This window comes from Zalophus californianus, chromosome 4 (genome assembly GCF_009762305.2).
Source record: "Zalophus californianus isolate mZalCal1 chromosome 4, mZalCal1.pri.v2, whole genome shotgun sequence".
NCBI classification, from domain to species: domain Eukaryota; kingdom Metazoa; phylum Chordata; class Mammalia; order Carnivora; family Otariidae; genus Zalophus; species Zalophus californianus.
The window spans coordinates 39,077,734-39,090,108 of record NC_045598.1 but is presented as its reverse complement, the minus strand read 5'-3'; the positions used below and the strand labels follow the sequence as shown (position 1 = coordinate 39,090,108).

Sequence of the window (12,375 nt, the reverse complement as noted above, 5' to 3'; positions counted from 1 at the left end):
CAAACCAAAAAATGCCAAATGCAAAAGACAAAAGACTTATCAGGAAAAATACTAATTGACCTTTGATAGCTTACTAAATACGAGAAATTGTGCTAAAAAAAAGAAGAAAAGAAAAGAAAAAAGAAAGTAAGCTCCATAAGTGCAGAAGCCTTTCTATTCTATTCATTTTATTTCTGCACCAAGCTCAAATTTTGGCATATGGTGGGCCTCCAAATAAATTTTTGAGATGTATATGTGGATAGATGGATGAATGGAGTTTTAAGGAGGTTGGGAGAGTTAGTGTTCTGGCTACAGAAAGATAGGGAGTCAAAGAAAGCTAATTTGAAATTGGAGAGACATGAGCATATGTAAATGCTGCTGGGAAGGAACCAGTATAAAGGAGAGGATGAAGTAAAATAAACACACGGGAGGATAATGTGACTGTCATTGTTCATTTTTGACCAATTTGTCATTTTAACCAACTTGTTTTTGACCTAAATACTTTTGACCCAGTTCTATGTTATCAATTTTACTTGTGTGTTGTTGAAAGCTGGATAATTGTATTATCATGAGTTATTTTGTAATTAGAGAAGGCCCCGGCACAGTTAAAGAAACCAGGGGTCTGACTTCTGTGGGTACCTGGCTTCAAATGGCCTCAGGAGGGAAATGATTGGAGAGAGCTTCTGCCTCTCCTGCACCATTGTTTCTATCCCCTGGCCTCACTACGGTATGTTGGATAGATGGGAGACAAATGATGCAGAGAAAGACCCTTTCCTTTGTGAAGCAACCTTTGACAGCAGCCATTGCATACTGAGCTCCTCCTCTCGAGAGGCCCAGAGCATGCCTGTGTTTACTCATTCTCTTATTACTGAAACAATATATTTTACATAGTGAATTTTAAGCAATGCTGGAGCAGAGAGAAGGTTAGACTGACATGTAGTGAATTTCTTGCACCAAATACATCTTTGCCATGGAATTTCTTAATTTAAGAAACTTTTAATGCATCTTCAGGTTTTCTTTTTTCTTTCTTTCTGAGAGAGAGGGGATGTTTATATCTCATTTATGTTAAAGTACTAACTACTCAAGATGTGCCTGGAATATGAAGCAACAACAGTGAGGGGTGGGAACAGGCTGACCTTATGTTCCTGTGTTTCTTAAAGAAGCTTGCCACTTTTAAAAACTGGTTTTGGCTCAATGGGTAAAGCAGGATTGTTGAACATGAATTTCAGATCGATCTCTTGCCTCTGACAGTTACTGCAAGAGTTCCAATCACATTAGCGTCTCTTCAGCTTGAGCCAGAATTTATAGCATAAATTCAACATTTTTCAAATCTTAATCAACCTAGAGGTCATTCTCCTCAAAGTGTAGTTTTGCTGCTGCCGCCAGAAAATCAATGGGGAAGGGCTGATACTTTCTTCCTGCCACAGCACCAGACACAAAATGAAATGCTCCAGTAAGGTTTGCTTCATATTCAGCTGTAGTCTTAGAGAATTTTTTGTTTTAGTACTGATGGCACTTTAATCCCCAATGTGTAGGTCCTACCTAGGGGAAGCAGTCCAGTCAGCAGTAACATAATTAGAGTTTAAAAAGGAGAAGCTTTGATCTTGTTCTTCTTTGTTTTAAAAAGCTGTTATTTCTATTGTTTATAGAATAAAACCCCAATTCTTTGGCTTGGTAATCAGAACTCTTCATATACCACCTTGTCAGCTTAGCACATTGCTTGGCATAGAGGAGTGCTCAAGAAATAATTTTTTGAGTAGTTGAATAAATGAATCTGTCCTTGGACATCTGCATCAAACTTCTCCCTATAAAATAATATACCCTCAAACTTTCAGGTCTTCATTCACACAGCTCTTCGAACTTAGTGCCCCCTTTCTCTCTAATACCCTAACAAAATATTCTTGTTCCTTTGAGATCTGGCTCAGGGGTTACCTTTGTGAAACTTTTCTGACTCCTGTTCCAAGCCAAGAAGGGCTCTAGTTGTTTCTTCCTATGTGGTCCCACTGCACATTTCTATATCTCCATGATAGTTCTTGACAGTATTTTCAAAATAGGTATGGTTGGGCCTGATTCTCTGTTTGATAGAATGTGAATTCTGTTAGCACCTTGTTTCATCAGCACTGAGGGTGTTAAAACATATCAGTTGAATTAAATCAATATTCTTTACAAACCAAATTTTCTAAGATATAAAGTCACAGGATTGGGAATGAGAAGTTTTCCACCCAATTGTATAATCTTGGTCTAGCTCTCCTGACCTCAGTGTTTTAATCAGGTGATACAGTGGCCTAACTGATCACTAAAATTTACTTTTACTTTATCATCATCATCATTATTATTGTAATATTTGTGATTGTTGTAATATTGTTATTTTACTTTTGCTGCTACTACTACCTCAATTAACCATGCTAGTAGCACCATTATTGGAGTTCCTACTATGTGTTAGGCTCTAAGAACTTAACTTACATATTGCATTTAATCTTCAAAACATTCACATGAGTTAGATGTTATTACCTTCATTGCACAAAGATGAGAATTGATGCTCATAAGCTAAGAAACTTGTCTGAAGTCACACAGATACAATGTGACAGAACTAGAATTTAATTGTAGTATTTTGACTTCCAGTTCCTAAAAAATAAACTTTTCATTCATTATACCAATTACTTTGAATGCAAGAAAAATGCATGTCTTACTAGAAATAAGTAATTATTTATAATTAAAAATAATATAACCTCATGAAAGACATGGAACCAGAGACCTCCAAGGAAAACAAAGAGTAAAGCACTCATAATTCTACTAACCAGTGAGAACCCATGTTAACATGCTTGTGAATTTCCTTTAAGTATTTTGTCTATGCTTTTTATCTTCTTTATCTTATTTTATCTATCTTTCAAGTATATTTATATATGTATATGTGTTTACACAGTTGGCAACTGCATATTAGTTGAGGTCTAAAATTGGCATGGTGAGGCAAAACTAGTGTGTAGAAGCTGTAATTCTTTTGCCATTGTCTGGCCTGAGCCTCATGTATATTAGTGGTTTACCTATTCAGGGATTGCCCCTACCACAAATACATTTGAGGCATTTGGGCTCTGGCTCATACCAGCAAGTGTCTCCTCCAAGTGCCAGAGTTAGATAACTTTAATTCATTGGCAATATTAGAGGTTTTGAAGGATGGCATAAAAACCATTTGGGAGAAGAAATGAATTTGAACAACTGACTGAATTTCCTCTATTGGGGAAAAAGAAAAGCCATTCTTAGAGTTTGATGAAAGCCCAATTCTTGAAAAAGATTCAGACTTTGAGATTGTACTAACTGGATTACATTCCAGGATCTATTGATTCTTTACTCAGGAACCTGAGATGTATATCACTTTAGAAGCTTGATAAGGTCTGAGGAGAAACCTCAGTCTGAGAAGGTTGAAGTCATTTGTTTTAATTCACATGCCTAAGAGATGATGGGCTGAGGACTAAATCTTAGTATGGCAAAGAAGTAAGCATTACTATTGATTCAGCATCTATTTTAGCCTCACACTGTTAGATCTTTGCCATATATTTTGTTGTTTTACAGTCTCATTGACTCTGTAAAATGAACGTGTTATCTCTCTTATGGAGAAGAGAAAACAGAGATAAAATAATCTGCTTAAGGTTGCAAGCATCTAACAAATAGCAGTGTCAGCATTTGAATCTTTATCTGAGTGGCTCCAAAATCTGTGTTCTTTTAGCAATACCATAGTTCTGAGGCTTTCCAACTCCCAGAATAGAGCTCTTTCTAGCTCTTTCAGACATTTTATGGAATAGATCATTATGACTATAAGGGGATAGAAGTTTCATTAAGGGAATTAGATATTACATAACTGTGGGAGGATCTAAGGAAGTGATGATTAAGAAGGGGGAGTTGGAGAATCAGAAAAGGATCACCACCCTGTCAGTCTGAGAAGCATGATGTCAAAGTGAGACAGCAGTGTGTGATCATGGAGAGGTCTATGGAAAGCCATTGACTCTGTGTAGCTGCTGCTGATGGGAGTCTGCAGCCAGACATCTTTTGGTAGATCTGGGGTCTCCAGTTAGTAGGGCCAACAATAAGGGGAAAGAGCTGAAATTAGAGCAGGGGAGAGGAAAGACAAGCTGTAATCCTTGAGATACCTCTGTGTCTGATGTTACAACATCTGACTAAGCAAAGATCTATGGAGACTAATGGCTGCTGCTTTATTTTCACCTTCCAAATCATGTGCAGTTTCCTCAATTGACCAACGTTAAGCCAAAACCACATAGGAAAAGTCATTCTGAAAAACATAGTTCCCTGTTTAGCTGCATCTTCCACAGGAGCCATTTGGCCAGTTTTGGAGGCTGTTATGCTCCAGAGGAAATGATGTCCAACTAGCTATCCTGAAGCCAAATATCTATAGCAGAACTGTCCATTAGGACTTTCTGCAATGGTGGAAATGTTCTATATCTATGATGCTTAATACCGTGGCCATTAACCACGTGTGACTATTGAGTTCTTCAATTGTGGCTAGTGTGACTAAGGAAGAAATTTTAAATTTTATGTCATATTCTTTGCATTAAGTTTAAATAGCCACATGTAGCTAGTGACTATGATATGAGACAGGCAAATCTGTAGCCTCTGTCACTTCAGCACCTGGGCACACTATGGCAGTAACAGATGTTGAGATCAAATTACATCTAGAACAGCCAGTTCTCAGAACAGAGCTTATCCATAGTGTGGGCTCAGTAAAGGCTGAATGACTCTCCTAAGTTCTTTTCCTCTGTATTCTGCTTTTCTTCCAGTATTCTTTCTTTTTGAAAATGTTTAAAACTTTTAATTCCAGTATAGTTAACATATAGTGATATATTACTTTCAAGTACACAATATAGTAATACAACAATTCTAAACATTACTCAATGCTCATCACAAAAAATGTATTGTTTAATCCCCATCAACTCTTTCATCCATCTCTGCACCCACCTCCCCTCTGATAACCATCATTTGTTCTCTGTAATTAGTCTGTTTCTTGGTTTGTCTCTTTCTCTCTTTTTTTCCCTTTGCTCACTCATTTTGTTTTTTAAATTCCACATATGAGTGAAATAATATGGAATTTGTCTTTCTCTGACTGACTTAATTTGCTTAGCATGATACTCTCTCTCTCTCCATCCATGTTGTTGCAAATGGGAAGATTTCATTCTTTCCTATGCCTGAATAATATTCCATTATGTGTCCATTCTATCAATGTACACTGGGCTTCTTCATAGTTTGGCTATTGTGAATAGTGCTGCTATAAACATAGGGGTGCATGCATCCCTTCAAATTAGTGTTTTTGTATTCTTTGGGTAAATACCCAGTAGTGTGATTACCGGATCATAGGGTACCTCTACTTTCACATTTTAAGGAATCTCCATATTGTTTTCCACAGTGGTCACACCAGTTTGCATTCCCACCAACAGTGCATGAGGGTTCCTATTTCTCCACATCCCTGCCAACACCTGCTGTTCCTTGTGTTTTTGATTTTAGCCATCCGGACAGGTGTGAGGTGATATCTCATTGTAGTTTTGCTTTGCATATCCCTGATGGTGAGGGAAGTTGAACATCTTTTCATGTGTGTTGGCCATTTTCATGTCTTCTTTGAAGAAATGTCTAGTCATATCTTCTGCACATTTATTAATTGGATTATTTGTTTTTTGGGGTGTTGAGTTGTATAGGTTCTTCATATATTTTGGAAACTAACCTTTTATCAGATATGTCATTGGCAAATATCTTCTCCCATTCAGTAGGTTGCCTTTTTGTTTTGTTGATTGTTTCCTTCACTGTACAGAAGTTTTATTTTTTTTATTTTTTTTATTTTCATGTGCTCCCAATAGTTTACTTTGGCTTTTATTTCCCTTGCCTCAGGAGATATATCGAGAAAAATGTTGCTATGGCCAGTGTCAGGGAAATTACTGCCTGTGCTGTCTTCTAGGATTTTTATGGTTTCAGGTCTCACAATTAGGTCTTTAATCCATTTTGAGTTTATTTTTGTGTATGGTTCAAATGGTCCACTTTCATTCTTTTGCATGTAGTTGTCCAGTTTTCTCAAAATCATCTGTTCAAGAGATTGTCTTTTTCCCATTGCATATACTTTCCTCTTTTGTTGAAGATTAATTGACTATATAGTTGTAGCTTTATTTCTGCATTTTGTATTTGGTTCTATTGATCTATATGTCTGCTTTTGTGCCAGTATCATACTGCTTTGATTACTACAGCTTTGTAATATAACTTGGAATCTGGAATTGTGATACCTCTGGTATTGTTTTTCTTTTTTAGGATTGCTTTGGTAATTTGGTGTCTTTTGTGGTTCTATACAAATTTTAGGATTGTTTTAGTCTGAAAAATGCTGTTGGTATTTTGATAGGGATTGCATTAAATGTGTAGATTGCTTTGGGTAATATAGACATTTTAACAATATTTTTTCTTCCAACCCATGAGCATGGAATGTCTTTCCATTTCTTTTTCTTGTCTTTAATTTCTTTCATCAATGTTTTATAGTTTTCAGGGTACAGGTCTTTCACCTCTTTGGTTAAGTTTATTCATAGGTACTTAATTATTTTTGGCACATTTGTAAATGAAATTGTCTTCTTCATTTCCCCTTCTGCTGCTTCATTATTAGTTTATAAAAATGCAGCAGATTTCTGTATATTGATTTTGTATCCTGTGACTTTGCTGAATTTGTGTATCAGTTCTAGTAGTTTTTTGGTGGATTCTTTTGGGTTTTTTACAGAGAGTATCATGTTGTCTGTGAATAATGGAAATTTGACTTCTTTCTTGCCTATTTGGATGCCTTTTATTTCTTTTTGTTGTCTCTTTGCTGTGGCTAGGACTTCCAGTACTGTGTTGAATAAAAGTGGTGGGACTGGATATCCTTGTCTTATTCCTGACCTTGGGGGAAAAGCTCTCAATTTTTCCCCATTGAGTATGATTATTGCTGTGCACTTTTCACATATGGCCTTTATTATGTTGGGGTTTGTTTCCTCTAAAACTACTTTGTTGAGGGTTTTTATGATGAATGGATGTTGTACTTTGTCAAATAATTTTTTTGCATCTATTGAAATGATGCAATGTATCATGTTGATTGATTTGCAAATATTAAACCACTCTTGCATCCCTGGAATAAAACCCATTTGATTGTAATGAATGATTTTTCTAATGTGTTCTTGGATTCAGTTTGCTATTATTTTGGTGAGAATTTTGCATCTATGTTCATCAGATGTACTGACTTATAGTTCTCTTTTTTGTGGTGTCAGATACAAAAGTTAAATTATCTGGTCAGTGTTATCAGGGTAATGCTGGCCTCATAGCATGAATTTGGAAGTTTTCTTTCCATTTCTATTTTTTCAAATAGTTTGAGAAGAATAGGTAATTACTTGTCTTTAAATGTTTGGTAGAATTCACCTCTGAAGCCTTCTGGTCCTGGATTTTTGTTTGTTGGGAGTTGTTTGATTACTGATTCAATTTCATTGCTAATGGTAGGTCTGTTGAAATTTTCTATTTTTTTTAAATTCAGTTTTGGTAGGTTATATGTTTTTAGGAATTTATCCATTTCTTCTGGTCTGTCCAATTTGTTGGCATATAATTTTTCACAACATTCCCTTACAATTATTTGTATTTTTCTATTAGCAATAATTGCACCTCGGATAAACCTCATTGGCTACGATACTGCCACTGTGTCTGATGTTAGGTGTTAGTGCTCCTCCTTCATTTGCAATTTTGTTTATTTGAGTCCTCTCTTTTTGTTGATGAGTCTGGCTAGAGGTTTATCAGTTTTGTTGATTTTTTTCAAATAACCAGCTCCTGGTTTCACTGATCTGTTTTATTGGTTTTTAGTTTCTATATCAGTTATTTCTGCTCTAATATTTATTATTTATTTTTCCTTCTTTCTGCTGGTTTTGGGTTTCATTTGTTCTTTTTGTAGCTCCTTTAGGTGTAAGTTTAGGTTGTTTATTTGAGATTGTTCTTCCTTCTTAAGGTAGACTTCTATTGCTATAAAGTTCCTCTTAGACTGCTTTTGCTGTATCCCAAAGATTTTGGACTACTGCATTTCCATTTTCATCTGTTTCCATGTAATTTTTTATTTCTTCTTTGATTTCTTGGTTGACCCATTCATTGTACAGTAGCATGTTACTTATCCTGCATGTATTTGTGCTATTTCCAGATTTTTTCTTATGATTGATTTCTAGTTTCATAGCATGATGGTCAGAAAAGATGTATGGTATGACTTTGATCTTTTGAATTTGTTGAGACTTGCTTTGTGACCTAATATGTCATCTCTTCTGGAGAATGTTCCATGTGCACTTGAAAAGAATGTGTATTCTGCTGTTTGGGGACAGAATGTTCTGAATATATCTGTTAATTCCATCTGATCCAGTTTATCACTCAAAGCCACTATTTCCTTGATTTTCTGTTTGGATGATCTATCCATTGATATAAGTGGAGTGCTAAAGTCCCCTATTATTATTGTATTACCATAGATTAGTTTCTTTATGTTTGTTATTAGCTGTTTTATGTATTTGTGTTTTATGTATATGTGCTCTTATGTTGGGTGCATATATATTTACAGTTGTTATACCTTCTTGTTGGATTGTCCTCTTTATTATGATATAGTGTCCTTCTTTATCTCTTGTTACATTATTTTTTTAATTTTTTTATTAACATATAATGTATTATTTGTTTCAAGGGTACAGATCTGTGATTTATCAGTCTTACACAATTCATAGTGCTCACAATAGTACATACCCTGCCCAATATCCACCACCTAGCCACTCCATCCCTCCTATGCACCTCCACTCCAGCAACCCTCAGTTTGTTTCCTGAGATTAAGAGTCTCTTATGGTTTGTCACCCTCTCTGGTTTCATCTTCTTTCATTTTTCCCTCCCTTCCCCTATGGTCCTCTGTCTTGTTTCTCAAATTCCTCATATCAGTGAGATCATAGGATACTTATCTTTCTCTGATTGACTTATTTCACTTAGCATACTACCCTGTAGTTCCATCCATGTCAATGCAAATGGAAAGAGTTCATTTTTTGATGGCTGCATAATACTCCATTATATATATATATATATACCACATCTTCTTTATCCATTCATCTGTTGATGGACTCTTTCCATAGTTTGGTTATTGTGGACTTTGCTTCTATAAACATTGTGGGGCACATACCCCTTCAGATCACTACATTTGTATCTTTGGGGTAAATACCCAGTAGTGCAATTGCTGGGTCATAGGGTAGCTCTATTTACAACTTTTGGAGGAATCTCCATACTGTTTTCCAGAGTGGCTGCACCAGCTTGCATTCCCACCAACAGTGTAGGAGGGTTCCCCTTTCTCCGCATCCTTGCCAACATCTGTCGTTTCCTGACTTGTTAACTTCCTAATGTACCCTGGGTTCTCCCAGAGCAGAACCCTCTGATTTTTAAAGTTCTAGGCCTTAAGTCTTGCTTCTTGGTTCTAAGACCTCATGAAATTCGACCCCTCTGATTTTTAAAGTGAAATGCTATGGGATTTGTCTTTAACTGGTGTGAGGTGGTGTCTCATTGAGGTTTTGATTTCCATTTCCCTGATGCTGAGTGATGTTGAGCACTTTTTTATGTGTCTGTTGGCCATTTAGATGTGTTCTTTGGAAAAATGTCTGTTCATGTCTTCTGCCCATTTCTTGATTGGATTATTTGTTCTTTGGGTGTTGAGTTTGATAAGTTCTTTATAGATTTTGGATACTAGCCCTTTGTCTGATATGTCATATGCAAATATCTTCTCCCAAACTGTTGGTTGTCTCTTGATTTTTTTACTTTTTCCTTTGCTGTGCAAAAGCTTTTTATTTTGATGAAGTCACAATAGTTCATTTTTGCCCTTGCTTCCCTTGCCTTCAGCGATGTGTCTAGGAAGAAGTTGCTGTGGCTGAGGTTGAAGAGGTTGCTGCCTGTATTCTCCTCAAGGATTTTGTTGGATTCCTGTCTCACATCGAGGTCTTTCATCCATTTTGACTCTATTTTTGTGCATGGTGTAAGGAAATGGTACAATTTCATTCTGCATGTGGCTGTCCAATTTTCCCAGCACCATTTGTTGAAGAGACTGTCTTTTTTTCATTGGATATTCTTTCCCGCTTTGTTGAAGATTAGTTGACCATAGAGTTGAGGGTCCATTTCTGGGCTCTCTATTCTGTTCCATTGATCTATGTGTCTGTTTTTGTGCCACTACCATACTGTCTTCATGATGACAGCTTTGTAATAGAGCTTGAGGTCTGGAATTGCGATGCTACCAGTTTTGCTTTTCTTTAACATTCCTCTGGCTATTCGGGGTCTTTTCTGGTTCCATACAAATTAAGGATTATTTGTTCCATTTCTCTGAAAAAAGTTGATGGTATTTTGCTAGAGATTGCATTGAATATGTAGATTGCTCTATGTAGCATAGACATTTTCACAATATTTGTTCTTCCAATCCATGAGCATGGAACATTTTGCCATTTCTTTCTGTCTTCTTCAATTTCTTTCATGAGTATTCTATAGTTTTCTGAGTACAAGCTTCTTTGCCTCTTTGGTTAGATTTATTCCTAGGTATCTTATGTTTTTGGGTGCAATTGTAACTGGGATTGACTCCTTAATTTCCTGTCGAAGAGGGTAGGAAGAGCAGAGAAGCAGTAGGGAGCTAAATCCCCTGGGTCTGGCTGCCAGAGGAAGGGAGTTGCAGGCACAGAGTGGGGTGAGAAATAGACTATAATACCAGGGAGCCTGCACAAGAAAGACAAATCCCATATCATTTCACTTTAAAAATCAGAGGGGTCAAATTTCATGAGGTCTTACAACCAGGAAGCAAGACTTAAGGCCTAGAACTTTAAAAATCAGAGGGTTCTGCTCTGGGAGAACCAAGGGGGCATTAGGAAGCTAAGTCTCCTCCCTTAAAAAGATAGCACAACAGATAGTCCATGGAGATACAACTTAGGTGCAGGAGTTTGAAAAACAGCTGGGGCATATGGGAGAGAGAATTAGTTACTAATCTCCGAGTTCCATGAAGGACTTCTCCAGGAACCAAGGCTCCTACAGGTGCTATTCCCCTCCACTACCTACTAGCATGATCACAAGGCAACCTGTAAGAACCAAGCAGGACCTGAATTCACTACCTAATCTGCTGACACCACACCCTGCTCCCCCCACCCAGCAGTGTTGCTCTCAGCACTGCCAGTCCACTCCCCCAGAAGATCGGCACAAAACTTGCCAACACTTTATTTCCCCACCTCCTCTGGAAGACTTACACAACTTGTTAAAATTACACCCACTGAGTGTGCACACACCTTCACTGAGCAGCCCAGCTGGCCAGGTCTCCACAGTGACTATGCATTCCCCGTGGAAGAGAAACAGTGTGCACAGCTTGCAGCACCGCAACCCTACCCTTGCATCCTTTACAGAGTGACCCAAGCTGGCACATGATAGAGTTTCTTCCTTATAGATGTTTAGGTGTGTCTCCTTCATTATTAGTGAAGTTTTCCTGCAGCATTATAATCTACCATTTTTAGGATATATTGCAAAGTAAATGCTATTCTTACTATAACTGATCATCCTCCTCTAGTACCAAGAACACAGGCCATTTGAGGTCTTCATATCCCTCTATAAGGGCAGAATGAAGCTAAGGAAAATTAAAGAAGACTTTATAGATCTAACAGCATACTGGACAGATCCTCTGGGACCTCAAAGCCTCTCTGAAAATTACAAGATTAAATAGTAATCAAATTATTTTTGGTGCATGAACATAACTGTCCATGGTGACAGTCACTGCTTTGTGCCTCTGACCATTCCATCTATAGAATCATCATTTTGTTTCATTTCACAAATCACTTAGAAATGAATTTGATTTACCAGAGAATAGGACTCAAAGTATATTTAACTGGATCCATAAAAACAGAATCCAGGAGAATAGCCTGGTGTGGAATTTTGTTGGTTATTCACAGGATGACCATCTTTCTCCTTGCTCAGCCTGCTGCCTGCATTTGGGAGTTCTACAATTATCAGAATCCTCAATTGGATTATACTTTTATGTAAGTCAAGCTAGTGAAATATTAAAAAAATATACATAATTCATTTTACCCAGAAATTTAAACCTTTACTTCTACTGTAGTAGCTAATCTGATTTCCTGGTCATATAAAACCTTAAAAGGGTCTTCCAAGGGCAGAGGACAAGAGTTCCTCCGTTTCCCTCACTGTTTATCAGTTCTATATACAAGAGCTCAGATTTCCTCTCAAGTCAGGATGTTTGTGGTGACATTTATAAATGAGTCCAAGTTTTAAATGTTTTACTGAGCTCTCAGTAGTATTTATAATAAGTTGTGTCAGGAAACCAGCTTAAGGCATGAGAAAGAGCTTAAGATGGTAGGCAGTATTTGA

At 37.0% G+C, this 12,375-nt stretch overlaps 1 protein-coding gene and 1 pseudogene across 1 annotated transcript in view; one reads left to right on the top strand and one right to left on the bottom strand.

The window, feature by feature from the left end:
• Positions 1-12,375, top strand: part of LOC113933182 (BEN domain-containing protein 5) — a 1,542,215-nt gene that overhangs the window by 623,773 nt on the left and 906,067 nt on the right. The window lies entirely within an intron of this gene.
• LOC113917100 lies at positions 7,564-7,682 on the bottom strand (annotated as a pseudogene).